The sequence below is a fragment of the Saccopteryx bilineata genome, chromosome 8 (genome assembly GCF_036850765.1).
Source record: "Saccopteryx bilineata isolate mSacBil1 chromosome 8, mSacBil1_pri_phased_curated, whole genome shotgun sequence".
NCBI lineage: Eukaryota > Metazoa > Chordata > Mammalia > Chiroptera > Emballonuridae > Saccopteryx > Saccopteryx bilineata.
Window position 1 is genome coordinate 18,970,862 of NC_089497.1, and position 18,359 is coordinate 18,989,220.

The following is an 18,359-nucleotide window of genomic DNA, read 5'->3' on the forward strand; positions in this document are numbered from 1 at the left end:
AAAGACATTGCTATTCAAAATTCTCAAGCGTGAGCCTTCTAGCCCAGAAGTAGCTTATGAAGAAAAAAGAATGTTAAATATATTTTATATGTCTTATTATCTCCAATAGGCAAAATTTATTTTATATTTTGATATAGACTCTGGTGAGATATATATCCAGGGAGAAAGCCAGCAGAAGTGTTCACAGAATGAATTCTGGGCCTCCCTGCCCACCTCCCATCCTCAGCAGCCCACCCCCTAGCTCAAGTCTTTCTAGACAAGAGGACTAGACATTTGCTATCTGGCGCAGGCAAATAAATAATATTTATTTTCAAATAAAATATGCATTTATTTCCGCTGATGAAATACTATCACATGAAAGAATAAATTTATTAAAAGCATTTTGAATCTGCCTCTTATCAGAGCACCTCTAAAGTCAGATCTTTATTAACATTTTATATCTGATACGAGTATTCGCTTTTTAAGAAATTTTAGTTTGCAGTAGAAGACACTACATATTTGTGTTGAGGTTTCTGAGAATCACAAAAGTGCAAAATGCTACAGAGAGATGATACTTCAGTGTAAGAAGAATAAAAAAGGAGTTTTGTGCCCGGTGCACTGAAAATATAAAGACGAAATTGGAATTCCAGAGCAGTTTCTTGAGGAAAGAAACACAAAGGTCAAAAACTTCTGATGACAGCGGAAAAAGGTAATCCTTTTTGTGAGATCTAAAAGATGATCCTGGCGTCCGTGAATCTCAGTTAACGAAAAGGTCAGTGAGTAGTTTACTGACTATCTCAAGGGTCTGGCGACATGATGCCAGATGTTCACTTGTTTCTACATATTTATAGAGTTGCTGTAGGGTACACAATTTCTTAATTAATTATAGTATTTTTTCTCTTTTTACTTGGACATGTTTGGCATCATGTAAATAAATCCTAGGTAACAGAAGTTATCCTACCGATATCTTAAATATATATATATATGTGTATATATATTATATATACACATATATATATACACACACACATATAATTAAATGTATATATATAATTATTACATTTCAACAAGATGGAGTTAATAAAGGTTTATAAAGTTAGTTATTAATCTTATATAATCATTAATACATGGATTGTGGAGTTAGAAATAGTCATTGATTTTTGCCCAAATTCAGTTCACTTTGGACTTTTATAACCAAAATATATATATATTGCTATGTAAAGAAAATATTAGAAAGTAGTGTTGGTCTTAAAGACATGAGTCTGATCCATGGCTGTTTAATTTAGAATAGTTTTTATTATTATTTTATTATTATTATTAATAATCTTTGTTTTTCATTGGGTAATTGTGATGTTCCACATCTGATTGTGACCATTTTGCTGAGTACATGCTTCTTAATACATAGAATTATTCACCGTTTAAAGAGGGAAATGTTATTTCAGAAGCAGAATTCTATTCGTCTGCAGAGCATCACTTCTTCATATATTCTTAAGTATTGCATAAGGAATCCCAGGAACAAATAACTGCTAAGCTCTAATTGTTCTAATGTTTCCTTACCGCTTTCTACATATTACTGCTATAGCATAAATATATTATTTATTGTAAATTCCTGTAAATTACTTCAGACACTGTGTCTTATTTCTTTTAAATTTTCCATACACATCATGGCATTCAGTAAGTATTTGTTTATTGAACGGTGACTATTTTATAGTGAATCAAAAAGACTCGGTGGGTTAAACCTAGACTTGACTGTCTACACCTGAGTGAAGATCTTGTTACCCACCATTTCTTTCTAACAGCCCTGTCTGTAAATTCTATATTCTTTTCCAATTTATTTAATTCTTCTTGCTGGCCCAAGTACTGAATTCATATTGGTCCTTGCTACTTTCCCCATATACAGTATAATGGCCCAGTTCCTAAAACCATCTGGGACACAGGTATCTAAGGAATAAAATCTTAGAACCTTTAATTATGAAATTCTTTAGAGAACCTACTGTATAAATTTAAGTACAGTGTATTTGCTATGATAAACTGTTACACAGTCTTTATAATTAGCAAAATTAAGTGCACAGGACTCACAAGGATTTGACTTCTTTTTTTTTTTTTTTTTTTTTTTTTTGGTCAGCATAATGAAGTGTGTCTGAAATCATCATTTATTTGTTCTGGCACATATGATAATATCCTCAGAGTCAGAAGAGTAAAAGCAGAATACAGGTCTTAGGAAATTAGCTGCTGAAAACAACTGCAAACAAATTTTTATTTGAATTAAATAAATAGAAAGAAGAAAATAAGATTTCAAGATTATAGCTAAGGTTCACATAGGCAGAACTGAATTACCTTATGTGTACATAGTATGCATTATTAAAGAAAACTATTACATACTGATTTGACATAAAAATCTCTCTTATAAGGACAAGTGACACTGCTTTATACCACAACTATTTGTACACTAAGGGATGAAGCTGACATCACTATTCTTTGTTAACGACTTCATGATCAGGAAGTATTTTAATTGGTACTCTTAACTATCATTAAATATGTACTTCCATAGAATTTTTATCCTAGAGTAGTAATTATCAGATATATTTAGTAAGTATGGGAGATGTACAAGACAACTTAGGGAAAATTATTAATAGATGAGAATTTGTTGTTGACTTAAATGATTGCTTATAATATACAGCTCTAGACAATATCAATCTTAAAGCTGAATAATTTCTGTATAATTACATTTAAATAGTATTAATTAAAGGGTCCTCAGCGATATTGAGACAATCTGCCACCTAATCTTTACTATTTATCTTTAGGCGATTGTCTATATTTTGAAGAAATCTTTTGATGTAGAATCTTGGACTTTAAAAATATGGTTAGGCCTTGGCCGGTTGGCTCAAAATAGTAAAGTGTCAGCCTGGTGTGTGGAAATCCCAGATTCAATTCCCAGTCAGAGGACACAGGAGAAGCAAGATTCTTCTTCTCTACCCCTTGCCCTTCTCCTTCTCTCTCTCTCTCTCTCTTTCCCTCCCATAGCTATAGCTTGAATGGTTCGAGCAAAGTTGACCCTGGACACTGAGGATGGCTCCATGGCCTTGACCTCAGGTGCTAAAATAGCTCGGTTTCTGAACAACGAAGTTGCAGCCTAGCCAGGCAGAGTATCTCCTGGTAGGGGCTTGCTTGGTGGATCTCGATAGAGATGCATGCAGGAGTCTGTCTCTACCTCCCCACCTCTCACTTAATTAAAAAAAAGAAAAGAAAAGAAAATGTTGTTAATTATTCTAGCATGATTTTTTAATATCAAAAAACATTTTTTAGTAGATTTTGACATGACACTCTTCCCTCCACAAATTAAAAACCAGTCTATTTTTGCTAGAAAATCCTCCTGTTTTTCTCCGTTGAATATTTTGCAACTGAACTACAAAGAAGTAATTTGACTATTTAAAAACTTGATGCAATGCCTCATTTCTCACATCCAAGTCATTTAAATTCTTTCCTCAATGCCTGTTTTCCACCAGAGTGTGTCCAAGTTCAGCTGTTTAGACCAAAAGTTCATTATCAACTGAACTTTTGACTCACATAAATGATTTTCAATAAATTATAATTAAATTTATATCAGAGGATTAGACCTAGTCAGAGAGGTTTCTATTTTGATTATTAGAAAAAAAAATATTTCAGGTCTAAGGATTTAACAGTAGTATTTCCACCCTTTAGCTAGAACAGTTTTTGTCTTAATTAGGGTACATTTATTTACTTTTAGGCTTCCAGACTATCTGTACTGAAAACAAGCTTTGGATTTGTATTTTAATCCCCTGAAGAAAACAGAGTAAAATAGGCCAGAATGAGTTGTTCTTGCCCACAGTTCTTTTCTATTCATACTGTGTTTACATCATATACTGAATAATGTTCCTTTTTTCTGCATTGAAATGTTGATGTGCCAAACAGTGAATTTCTCTTTTCTTCCACATCTATTGGCTGAAACAGGAACTTTCTCTGGATTTCACCATAATTGTTGTTTATAAGTACATTTTAGTCTTGTGAACTGGTTCAATATTGCTAAAGGCTGACGTTTCAACCTTTTAGTTTATCTCATTGTCCTCTGCCTAAAAATTATGTCGAATTGGTATTAAAATAGAATAAAAGAGGAACTTGGATCTAGTAAGTTTATATACAAAATATTTATCATATTTGAGGTATATGCATTGATGTAAAATGTTTGCTTAATTTAAACTTTTTATTTTTTTTATTTTTATCTAATAACCTATATGAATATTAAGAATAGTCACAATGGTTCTGTTCATTTTATGTGAGTTAATTGTAAGATGTCTATATAATATGAGTACAGTTTCAAACTTATTTTTCAATTTGGTAATACATAAAATATTAGATATAATAAGTTCAATTAAGTATTACAATTGACAATGATCAGTTACAAAAGTGAATTTTATGAAAGAAATCTTTCTTGTTTTTTGTTCTTGTTTTTACTTACATAATTAGGGGATATTATTGTCATAAATTAATAGTGGACTTTTCAATGCATTAATAATGAAAACAGAAAAGATACCAGTTTTTAACCTGTTAGCACATTTGGTTTCCCCAATATCTACAAATTTTGCAATTCCTGTGCTCTCCAAACAAAGAAGACTGTTTTTATTTGCACCAAACTCCTAGCATAGTGAGGCAGTATTTCTAAAGTATGAATGAGGATCACTAGGCATAGTTTAACCTGGTGTGCTTGTTAAAGTGCTTGAATACAATACTGATCTGATTAAGCAGCAACTCTGTTTAACCTATGGGTTATTCTTCAGCCTTAGCCAGTTGGTTCAGTGGTAGTATCGACCCAGTGAGTATATATCCTCAGTTTGATTCCCAGTCAAAGCACACAGGAGAAGCACCCATCTGCTTCTCCACCCCTTCTCTTCCTGCTTCTCTCTATCTCTCTTCTCCTGAAGCCATGGCTCAATTAGAGGGAGTTGGCCCTGGGCACTGAGGATGGCTCTAAGGCCTCCTCCTCAGGCACTAAGAAGAGCTTTGTTGCTGAGCAATGCCCCAAATGGGCAGAGCATCACCCCTTCGTAAGCTTGCCAGGTGCCTCCCGGTCAGGGAGCATTCAGGAGTCTGTCTCTGCCTCTCCTCCCCTCACTGAATTAAAAAAAAAGGAAAAGAATAATTCTTTTTCTGCAAAAGGGCTGACAGGTAAAAGATTGAAGGTGAGGTAATTAGCAAAACTAGATGGGAGGAGAGGTGCTTCTAGGGCAGTTCCTAAGATGCATCTGTAAGTGATATCCCCATTTGTACACTGGCATAATGAGTTTTCATTTAAAATGAAATTAAAATATAATGAAACAAATTTGATGACTTCCAAGTTTGTTAAAATAGGGACCTACTTTTGTTCACACTTCTCAACTGAGCTGATATAATGTAGAAAGATCAGAAGACTGGAGTCTACCCTTGCAGTTTTTATTCCCATTCCAAAAGGAAACAAATAAATATATATGTATATTTAAAACTCATTTTATAAATAAGTTCCTTTAGGAACTTGCCCAATCTTTATACCTATATAGTAATAATTACTTTAGAAGTAATTTTAATGAATTCAAGACAATGAATTAAGTAAGACCTGTATTCTGCTAGCAATATTGTTCAAGGCAATAAATTATTTATTTTCTGATGTGCAAACATTTTATAAATGTATATTCATAAATAACACACATATTTATATATTCATAAATATGTACACATATCACTATACACCTACATATACAAAGCTTGAGGGATGGTAGAGATCAATATTGCTGGGGTTTACTGCTGGAAAAAATGTACAGAAACAAAACAATGACCAAGACTTCAAAGGCATTTTCTTCCTGAATATGGATGGGTAGTTTCATTATTTTCTTTGAAATGATGGTAACTATAAGATTTCACTCATATGTGGAATCCAGTGAACAAAATAAACTAACAAGCAAAAAAGAGTCAGACTCATACGCAGAGAACAGGCTGACAGCTGGAGAGAGGTTGTGTGGGGAGGTGAAGAGATAGAACGAAAAAGAAAAAGAGGGGAAAAAACATTATGGTGTTTGAGGTGTGTAGTGATTGTGAAGGGGGAAGAAAGTGGGAGGAGGTGAAGGAAGTTCCAGGATGGTAACTGGTGGTCAGAGTCTTGACTTGGGCTGGTGAACACACAATACAGTGTACAGATGATGTCTTGTAGAATTGTGCACCTGAAACCTATAATATTTTGTTAACCGAAGTCACCCCAATAAATTCAGTTAAAACTAAAATGATGGTAACTTCATAACAGCTGGAAAAAATTTTAAAGGGAAAAATATTTCAACAAATGTTGATCAATAATTTTATTATTATAAATTTTATCTATTCAGAGTTTTCATGCAATCACTGACTTTTTTCTTCTAGGAAATTATAGGATGACTTTCAGAAATTTGTACGTTTGCTCAAAGATATATTTAAATAAGACTCTCCCTAGTGGTATAAGGTGAGGAGACATTAACTACTTAATCAAATGTATTATCCTGAATGTATAATAGTAACTTGTTCATTATTAAGAAAAAAAAATGAGGTGTCAATACACACAGAAGAATGTTTTTAAAAATTAAAACTGTTTCTAATATAGATTAAATCTTCATTCATCTGAATTCTTGACTTAGTAGACAACAATATTGTGACATTCCTTTCCACTGAAGTTTTTGAAATAAATTTATCATTTTTTAGTAGATATTTTTAGAATATGGAAAGGCATATATACCCCATGCATGGGTAGTAAAACATGTGGTTTTCAAAATAATTTTTAAAATATTTTGCTTGTAAATAGAAAGACAAAAAAATAAGTTTTACTCTTCCTATTCTTGTCAAAGTCCTGAGATATGTATGCAAATAAAAATTTGGCCCTTGCCACCATTCAAAATGGACATTAATGGAGCTCCACGATGTTGAGAGAAGTGGTGTCGAAGAGGACTTCCCTTGAAGTTTATATCCCATGGTGGGGTGGGCTATTTATATAACGCTAGAATGTCCCTTGTAGGCAAACTTGGATGAGTCATCTTATTTGTCTAATAGGCTGACAAAGAAACTATGTGGCAATTTCTTATTTTTTTTTTTACTTTTAAAAACATCTGATTATTTGAAATCTTTCACTTTTATGCTTAGATACATGTTTAATATATAAATGTACCTTAATGAAATTTCTGCATCACTTTACTAGGTTCTATATGAAATGAAGACTTCTCTTAAAAGGAGTTAATGATGTAAATAGAAAACCCAGACTCAAAAAAGAAAGCAGTTTTTTTTTTCCCTGATACATACTAATGTATAGCTATCGACTTAAAGGTTCCTTGACCCAGAAAACAAAACAAAACAAAACAAAATTCTTGCCAATAAAACTTCCTTAAATTTGTTTAATTCAGTTTTTCAAAATTATTCAACCAGAGAGTGTTTGTTTTTCTCTGATCTCCTATTCTTATATTGTGCAGCACTAGGGTTTCTTGAGCTCATCTGGCATATGAGCAGTAGACCTTAACTCAAAGACCCAATTACAGAATTCCACAAGAGTCATTTCAAGTCTCGCTCAGCCTTACTGTCTCTATTTGTCAGATGTCGGATGGTTGGGCTAGTAGCTCTCTAAAGGCTCCTCTAGATCCCAGTCTGGTAGATGTCAGTTACTCTGTGCTGCTGTTCATGTGACACAGCTGAGAGGGGAGAGATCAATGTGGATTCTGTGGTGTCTAGTTAGATTTGTTCTATAGGAAGACACACTCTTAATAAACATGTTTAGATATTCATTCTAGGATATCAGGTAAATAAGCATTTGATTTGTAAAGTTGGGTTCAATGTTAATTTATCTATATTTCACATTCCAGAATATCAATATATTGAAGTGTTAATGTGGTAAATTAAATTTATTTGTAATTTTTAGAAAATAATTTTGTATGCTTTTTACATTAAGAATAGAGTTATATCCCTGTCCAAAATAGATGTGAACTATTCTCAAGTCATGGTAAAACAGCTGGTGAAAATCTCTAAACATTTCAGTGAATTTATTCTTCCTGGTATTATATAGTTCAGTGCATAGAAATGTGTAATATGTACTAATCTTTTACTTGCTAATTAATGCCTTCTTTCTCGGCATTTCATTTTGCTCTTGCTCTCCTGTCTTTTCTTTGATTACCAGTTTGGATTGCCAATTTATTATTTATTTTTTGTTATTAGTTTTACCTTCTATGTGTAATCAGAAAGATTTTGAAAATGCTAGCAGTATGCCAGTGTATTCGTATGGAGTACCACTTCAATTTGAAAGAGTTTTTGGTTTGCATGTTTTCGATCTTATGAACAGCTACAATTAGCAAATTTCCTCCATAATAATGGTTTCTCCCTATTCACTTTGATCTCATTATCTCTTTTATCAAATAGATATACCAATGAAGAGGATAATTTGAAAATTGAATAGATTTTTCTGGTGCCCTTTTATTCACATTGCTTATTTCCTTAACTATAACAACCCTAAGTAAATCATTCACAAAGTTTAATTTTCATCAAAATTATCTGGTGTGCTTGTTTAAAGTGCTTATTTCTGGTCCTCATTCATAAAACTTCCAATAGAGTAGGATCTAAATTATACCCTGGGAATCTGGAATAAATTCCCTCTTAGCAAAACATAAATCAGGGAAGTGGAAGATGTAAATAATCAGATAATGTTTTTTATCTTGAGAAATAAGATTGGTTTCTAGGCTATAAGGATACTTGGCCAGATACTTTCCAGTACCATTGTGTTGGATTTTCGTTCGTGTTTTTGTGAGAGAAGCAGCTAAAGGATATTCCAGGGTGGGAAGGAAAGGATGCACAGTCTATTGCTGGTTAGAGCCAAATTACTTGCTTTCAAGAACACAGAGTCTTGTTTTTATCTAGAATTTTACCCTGAGCAGAAAGCTACAAAAGATAAACAGAGAGTAAGAGTAGGGAGAAAATACATCACAGTAGGACAAGGAATCTTTCTGTCTTCACCTACCACTTACCAAATTGTAAAACCTTGCATCAATCACTTTATTTTTTTGACCAGTAGTTTCAAAATTTATTACATTGATTAGATATCAAAATGCCTTTCAATTTTTACAATATATACTAATTTGGAAGTCAGAGAGAGATTAGTTACTGTAATATATTGTCTCCTTATTTTGTAGAACCAGGACTTATAGTTTATAAGTATTCTGATATTATGCCAGAAGAAAAGAAGGCTACAAATTGCTGATTTTATAACAGTTTCCTGCGTACTGTTTACTAATATTTTCATGATTTCCTTTTTGTGCGCACAGCTATTTTCATTTTGCCAAGTTTTCATTTTTATAAAAATCTACTACTCTGAAAGTTTCTTCAGTTTTTTCTGACTGACCACATGCTATATTATGCAATGGAATTCAATATCGAGGCTATATTTACTTAAAGCTAGCAAAATGTAATATGAACTTTGTTTGTATAGGCAAGATGAGATTATATAACAAAAGAGCAAAGCTCAAAGAAGAGGAAATTTTAAGCTTTACAGAAAACTCAGTATTGATTATAGCTATAATCAGAGATTCATGACTAACAGAAAACAAAGTACTGTAGAGTCATAACAAACTTAATGAGATGTAGGGTTTGTCCCTCCCTCATCTATCCATAAATACCACTACAAAAATTATTCATTTTTTAATGCTGCTATTTCTGACTTTATGAGAATTTTTTTTTAATGGAAAAGGGGGGGAATCAGTACTGGAAACTGTTAGGGTCTGGTGAAGAACAATCTCTTCTTAACACTTAATATATCACCATTACTTCCAAGTGGTCATAGCACAGATATTCCACAAAAACTACGCTGTAGGGAAGAGAGGATATTAATGCTGCCTTTGTTTCTCAGAACTAGACCTCCCTCCCAAAAAACTGAACAGCATATCAAAATATGCATGTTCTGCACAGAAAACACAATGCATTTACCGTTAAGAAAAAGGCAACTCTGAGAAGGTGTTTCTGCATAATGCAGAGAAGGGACAAGCGGGTGTATAGAAGATATATTTTCTCAAAGTCCAACCTGAAATGGCACAAGCTGGGAAGGTGCATCCAGGATTGACTGTTTCGCCTGCATCTAAATGTTTCCCAGGAAGCACAGTGTGAATAAGACAATCAAGGGAAATATGTGAGACAATGAAAATACCTTCCTTATTTTCAACTACTTGTATACCATGAATTGATTTTTTTTTAGTAAAAGATAATACGTATTTATAAGTATGTGATATGTCATATCACGTAGAATTTAAGAAGAGGTTTAAATCTCATCATAAGTAAGAAGAATTATTTAATTATAATAATATTTAAACTTAAAATATATTATTGTTAATCAACCATATTATTTTTCTTTTTTTAATTTATTGTGTTGACATGGTTTTAAGTGTCCCACTCAATATAATACCCCTTGCCTAACTTGGCGGTGGCACAGTGTATAGAGCTGGGGACCCAGGGTCAGAGGACCCAGGTTTGAAAGTCCAAGGTCACCAGTTTGAGTGCAGGCTCATCTGGTTTGAGCAAGGCTCACAAGCTTAAGCCCAAGGTCGCTGGCTTGATCAAGGGGTCACTCAGTCTGCTGGAGCCCTCCCCCCCCTCCCCCGGTCAAGGCACATATGAGAAAGCAATCAATGAACAACTAAGGTGCCGCAATGAAGAATTGATGCTTCTCATCTCTCTCCCTGTCTTTCTCTATCTGTCCCTCTCTCTGTCTCTGTCACATGCACAAAGAAATAAAATATAACACCCTTTACTCAACACATGTCCCTCCATGCCCCATGCAAAGCCAAACATATTATAATATATGTATGGCCTCCTGCAAATACATATTTGATTTGCATAGATTTTCCAATATTATTGAGTATATAATTTCTGGAATATTTATTCTTGTTAAAATATTTTATTTATTCATTTTAAAGGAAGGATAAAGAGATGGATAGAGAGAGAGAAAAGGGCAGAGCAGGAAGCATAAACTTCCATATGTGCCTTGACCAGGCAAGGCAGAGGTTTTGAGCCAGTTACCTCAGCGTTCCAGGTCAGCGTTTTATCCACTGCGCCTCCACAGGTCAGGCCAAGTATATATTTCTTTTAACAAGTATGAAAGAATCATCAGACATTGTGCCCCACGGCTTCACTACCCACAATTGGACATTTTTAGAATCGTTGTTGAACCCTGTGTACCTACTAACCTAGCTTACATTCCCTCCTGTAGGCTACTGTTGCATCCAGCTTTCTCCCTCTCTTTAAATATGTCATAAGATAAATTTTGTTACTGATTATAAAGGCAGCATTTCAGGCCAGCACACTAAACCCTAGTTTCTCAGCTGTTCTCTCACGTGATTGTTTTCCACTCAGCCTCGGTTTCATATTCTTAAGCTTTTTTGGAAAGGCGGGACCTGAGCAATAGCAAGTTGACGCTGAAGTATATCTATCATTGCTGGTCTTTGAAGTGTAGACTTGAATTTTTTATTTAACTGTTTTTCTTCGGCTCTGCTTTTCCTGCTCTTCCTGCCTAGGGGCCCCAAAGGCAGTCCGTTTTCTAATCTCCGGGAGCCTGGGCGACTGCTACGCGTTCTCTCCTCGGGCTTCTGCGAGTGCTCTGGATTTTTTTTTTTTTTTAAGTAAAACACTATTCCATGATATAAAAAAAATTCTCCAGTGATGGCTTCGTGGTTTTCTTGTAACACTAATTTCCCCTAATCTCAGATCTAAATGTGCTTCTAAAATAACTGTAGAGCTAATGCTTTTTTGTTGCTATTTTAAGTCACATTGTCTTTACATGTCTAATGAAATTCTGCTTGTCTCCATAACTGATCAGTCATAGGTTACCACATTAAACAGGGCAGAGCGCTCTTTCAAGCTTCCAACAATTAGTATGGCTCTATATTATTTTCTTACAACATTTTTACTTCCTATATTGTTGTGAGTATTCAGAATTTGCCTAAATATGCCTTATTTTTGTGATCAGATTTTTTTTTTTACTTTATTTATTTATTTTTAGAGAGGAGAGAGACAGAGAGGGAGAGAGAGGAGAGAGAGACAGAGAGAGAGAAGGGGGGAGGAGCTGGAAGCATCAACTCCCATAGGTGCCTTGACCAGGCAAGCCCAGGGTTTTGAACCGGCGACCTCAGCATTTCCAGGTCGACGCTTTATCCACTGCGCCACCACAGGTCAGGCCCAGATTTTTTTTTTTAAACCTTCCACCTCTTTTAGGACTTAGGTTTTTATGACTATGGTAGATTTGAAAGTTGATAATGGGCTAAATCTCACTAGATCACCTTTTGTTTTCTTATTTATTTATTTATTTATTTATTTATTTATTTATTTATTTTTTGTATTTTTCTGAAGTTGGAAACAGGGAGGCAATCTGACAGACTCCGGCATGCGCCCGACTGGGATCCACCCAGCATGCCCACCAGGGGGCGATGCTCTGCCCATCTGGGGCATTGCTCTGTTGCAACCAGAGCCTTTCTAGCACCTGAGGCAGAGGCCATGGAGCCATCCTCAGCGCCCCGGCCAACTTTGCTCCCATGGAGCCTTGGCTGTGGGAGGGGAAGAGAGGAAGGAGAGGGGAAGGGGTGGAGAAGCAGATGTACGCTTCTCCTGTGTGCCCTGGCCAGCAATCGAACCCGGGACTCCTGCATGCCAGGCCGATGCTCTACCACTGAGCCAACCGGCCAGGGCCCACTTTTTGTTTTCTATCAACCCTTCTCTGTATGTGTAAAATACATTTAAAACATAAAAAAAATAGTCAAGAATTAAAATTTGTATTTGTAACTTATCATTTTGTTATTTTTCTTAAAAATGCCAAGATGTAGGGGACCTAACCATACTCTGAGATGGAGCTTTTGCAGCTGCATGAATGTTATAAATAAGAATTACCACAGATAAGGAGAAATGCAAAAACCCTCATCACTGCATTTTTATAATCAGTAATTTTGTAGTGTGTACATGTAATTCAAAAATTACTTTCAATGGTGCCATATGTAAATTAGGCCCTCTATAAAGTGGTCTTAAAGTTATATAAGGTTGTTATATCTTTGTCAAGTACAATTAATTCTAACTGCTGAACATTAGGAGGAATCTCAAGCAAAGAAGAAAATGTCACGCAGATGAACACGCTAGTCAGATGTTGCTAGTCTTCTGCAGTTGATTTGTAGTGTAGTATAGAATACTATGAGGACATGGTATATGTCATATACTATATGATATATATCCTCTGAAATAGAAAAAACATACCATTTAAGTTAAGATGTAGTCTGTAACATTTAAAACTCAATTTTCTTATTATTCTAATATCATACATGAAGTTCATCTTAGATGCATTACTCTTTTAAAATCATCAAACAAAATAAATAATATAGTAAATGAATATGTCTAATATACTTTATTAAACTTACTATTTGACCCTGGCCAGGTGAGTTAGTTGTTTAGAGCATGGTCCTGACATTCTGAGGTTGGGGTTCAATTCCGGGTCCGGGCATATACAAGAATCAATCGATGCTGACATGAATGAGAGGAATAACATGTCAGTGTTTTTCTCTCTGTCTCTCTGCCTCTCTTTCCCTTCTCTTCTCTCTAAAATATCACTAAATAAAAATAAAAATGAAAATCCATCTAAAAATTCCTGGCCTCTTTTTAAAACAGCACAACTAAAGCTTGAAAAGTGTTGTACTTCTAAAATTACATTTAAAAATTAATGATCACTATAATTTAATGGCATTCCTGACTATAATCTGATATTTAATCTTTACTTTGGTTGGACAACTTCAGTTATGCAATACTTACATGATGATTGAGTGAATAAGAACGTGCATTTCATTATATACAGACATTTGAGTCCATATTTCAGTATTGCTAACAGTCACAGTTGAAATCTTACAGGTTCTGAATGGTGAAGGGTAGAAGGAAAATTATTTTTGCTTTTCCTGCAATGGTAAGACAAGGCCCATTTTTTTTATATTGAATCTCAGGCCTGCCTAAATATTTGATCGAAGAATGCCCTTGCTTCTTAAAGTCATATAGATCTCAGGGTGATGGCAGATAGATCTAACTTTGTAAGAAAGGACAGTCAATTAAGGGAGTTCACTTTATTGAACAATGGTGACACAAGGAAATGGGATGGGAAACAAATTATTATAACCAGTTAATCACTGATGAGCTTATTTATTTAAAGATGTATAAGATAACAGTATACTTTTTAAAAAGATTTTAGATGCCATACAGAAATATAAGATCTACTTCCCTCCTTTCTCTCCCTCATATTTTAAAAGATGAAATAATTGTCATGAGTTGCCTGGGATAAGCTAATTACTACCGTTAAATGCAAGTTTAAATAAGTTAACTTTATTAGTGGTAACTTACTTCAGTGGCTCTTGCTTTTCTAGCTCTTAGAAAGTTCTTGGCCTTGCAGTGTCCCTGGAACAGTTATTTCTGAGGGTTCTTAGAAGCATCCCATGTGCTGAGAAGAAATTTCTCTGGTTGCCAGGAACACCTCCAGTTTCTTGCTCACCTACTCAAACCTACCTTCCTGGCAGTGTCTGCTAATAATGTTCATTCTCTCTGTTGACATGGTCTCTGAGGACTCTGTGCATGAATGCTTGGTTCTGCCTTAAAGCCTTGTGACACTTCATTGCGTGAAACATCACTGCTGCCTGGTCTAGACACTGTGAACACCGGCAAATATCACCCCATTTCTATCAGGAACCATTGTGATGAACCAATCAAAACCTTCTCATTTCCTAAGTAAAATAATACCTTTAGGCAATCCAATGAGACCTATGCCCTTAGTGTCCAAGGCAGAGTTGAGTTCTATCAAGATTCCCAATACTCTTTGTGATAAGGAATAATTATTATATGAATCAAAGTCTTCAGTTTTGGTAAAATTAACACTCTTTCAAGACATGGATTTCCTTTTTCCTTGGATGAACTAGGTAAATACTATGTGAAGTGGCATTATATTGTATCTGGAATCTTAGTCCACATCTAAAACCAAAAGTTTATGTACTTTAATTGGGGCAGAAAAGAATGTAGAGCTCAGGGTGATTACAGATATATTTTTTTCTTTTCTTCAATTTATTCTTTTTGAGGAAGCCTCTGGGTCTCTAATGTAGTTAGACTGATTACTAGCTCTGTGGACACACTCTGAATCCTTGTATTAGGGACAAACTAGCCTAAAACTAGCAACCATTACACTTTGAGGATACATTTATTTAGAGAGTTGAAATGATAAGCTTAACTTTCCTTTTTTTTTTTTTTTGTCTATTCCCTGGCTTTAATTGAGATATACTTTCCATATAACATTATGTAAGTTTAAGGTGTACAACATGTTGATGTGATACACTCACATATTGCAGTACGATGACCTTAGTGTTAGCTTGTACTTCTCCCTCCACATAATCAGTTAGTTTTTGTATTTAGAACATTTAATATCTAGTTTCTTAGCACCTTTGAAGTTTATGGTACAGAATTGTTGACAATAATCACTACTCCGTGCATTAGATCTTCAGCTTTATGCATCTTCTAACTGCAAGTTTGTACACTCTAGTAACATCTCCCAAACCTCTTCATCCTCCAGCCCCTGGGAACAGAATCCTACTCGGTTTCTACAACTTCATCTTTTTTAATATTTCATATATAAATGGTATCATACAGTATTTGTCTTTCTCAGTTGGACTTATCATCACACTTAAACAAATGCCCTGAGGGCCCATCCATGTTGTTACAAATGGCAGGCTTTTATTTTTTATCATGCCTGAATAATATTCCATTATGTGTGTGTTTGTGAGTGTGTATATATCATATGTTCTTTATCCATTCATCCACCGATGGACACTTAGATTATTTCTGTATCTTGGCTGTTGTGAATAATGCTGCAGTCCTCAGGGGATGTTTCTTAATAGAAGAATGAAACATAGACCACTAGCAATTAATAATTAACATGTCCATTATGTTTTCTATTTAGCCCAAAGGCTTAAGTGGATCATTGGCAAGTGCTTGTTTGCAATTTCATAAAGGATAATTTATCCGGAAAGTTTCTGAAGTATTGATATTCTGTGTGATTTAGTAAAGACGAGGAATATATATGCTTTGGACATAAGAGGTGCTGATAATACCTTTAATTTTTGGAGCTTGATTTTCATTCTTATTCAAAAATTAGTATAGCAGTTGGAATTCTGGTATTTTTTTTTAGCATTATAAGTGGCCTGTGCTATTCTCTCATGATATAAAGCTTAATTTGGCTTTGAGTTTCAACCCTTACTGTTTCTATGCCATCGGCCTTATGTATAATCTTTCTTTCACCATCTTCTTCACATTTCTCTTGGTTCCACATTTGCTTGGAGTTTAATTAGAGTGATTAATGTAGGGGTTATGGATAAAAAATTTTATAAGATTAAATTCATAAATGTTACTGGAGAGACAAAAACAATTGATGAGACATTGGCATTATTAAAACAGTTGATAGTTTACCTCAGTTACAAGCACAGAGACCACAAGAAGAGATTCTGATATTTAATGTACATAATCATGATCAAAAAGAAGCCTTTTCCTTGTATCCTCCAGCTGATCTTGGCATCGCTCTTGTAGCGTGTAATGGGGAAACAATGGGGAGCAGGACCCCCTTCCTGTCTCACAGATGCCCTCCCTCTGGAGGAACAAGCAAGAGCTGTAATATCTGGGGTAGAGTTCAATGGTGAAAAGCATGCTGATCTCTCACTCTAACTTCTTAGTAAGAAAGCACCACGCTTTAAAAAGTAGAATTGTCTTAGTAATTAATGTTGTGGCAGTTCTTGACCCGGCATTTGGGCTGCTGTGAACCGAATCTCTATATTTCAATTTATACAATCACTGGAGCTATCTGGGACTTCAGGTTGCTGTTTAATTTTGACAGGGTTTCCTTGTATTATCTTGTACACCAGTGTATTTTACTTATAAAAAAGAAAGAAAAGAAAAGAAGAAAGAACTAAACACAAATAAGCATTTCTACAAAGTAATAAAAATTGTGTTCATAGGCATTATAAGTCAATGATAAGGTAACCTAAGACTCATTTTTGGACAACAATTTAAATATAGAATACAGACTATGTGCATTCTATTGCTGGACAACCGTGAACAGTCATAAATTTCCTAGGTAACAGAACCTTAAATAAGAAAGGCATACCTTGGAATGTTCAGGCTAAATAAAAAGCACTTACAATGAATAAACTTGTGCGAATTCCTGGAATAATATATTTCTAATTTTATTTATTTATTTATTTATTTATTTATTTATTTATTTTTACAGGGACAGAGAGAGAGTCAGAGAGGGATAGATAGGGACAGACAGACAGGAATGGAGAGAGATGAGAAGCATCAATCATCAGTTTTTCACTGCGACACCTTAGTTGTTCATTGATTGCTCTCTCATATGTGCCTTGACCGCGGACCTTCAGCAGACCGGTAACCCTTCGCTTGAGCCAACGACCTTGGGTCCAAGCTGGTGAGGTTTTTTATTTATTTATTTATTTTTGCTCAAGCCAGATGAGCCCGCGCTCAAGCTGGCAATCTCCGCGTCTCGAACCTGGATCCTCCGCATCCCAGTCCAATGCTCTATCCACTGTGCCACCGCCTGGTCAGGCTGGAATAATATATTTCTAATGAATAATTTTAATTATCTGTTGGCTTGCAATGTCTGTGTTGTAACGTATGGAGGAATAGGGACCAAAGATGAGAAGAGATGTTTAGATAGTTAGGATGAGGTTTTTTTAGCAAGTGTAAGAAAAAAAAAATGTAGAAAGATTTTTAAAAATATTGTATATACATAAGGAGGGTGGTATTTCAGTGCAAGCATAAATAAAATTTAATTAATTAATTTACCTGCGTAAGAAATAATCATTTGTTCTTCTACAAAAAAAAAAAAAGTAAAGAAATTTGGTGTGCTAGCCTCCTGTATAATTCCTTGTGACTGAGCAAATAATAAATAATCCTAGGATCCTGTCGACAAAATATTTACAATATAGGCAAGAAAGTGGCATGTTTAGAAATAAGAATACTTTACACAGTAAGTTGCCAAATGTCGTAGGAAGAAACAGAATCGTTGCATGAGAGTTCGGTGGAAAGTGTAATTAATTCTAACTGTACTGAAGTTGGAAACGGCGATTTCCTTTGAAGAGAAAATAGTTAACTTTGGGTTGAAATGAGAGGAAGACTTTGGACATCTGGCCTGGAAAGAGACATTGCATTTGAATGTAAGCAAAGGCACGTAGGTGGTAATATGTAAAAATATTGAATAAGGAGTACGCAGATTAGTGAAAATTCAAGTTGAAAAAAGTTTTGACCCCTGTGAGGGCTAGGGATGGGAGCCTGGA

The 18,359-nt window shown here is 34.7% G+C and overlaps 1 protein-coding gene across 3 annotated transcripts in view; it reads left to right on the forward strand.

Annotated features, from left to right (window-relative positions):
• Positions 1–18,359, forward strand: part of CADM2 (cell adhesion molecule 2) — a 1,158,136-nt gene that overhangs the window by 139,744 nt on the left and 1,000,033 nt on the right. The window lies entirely within an intron of this gene.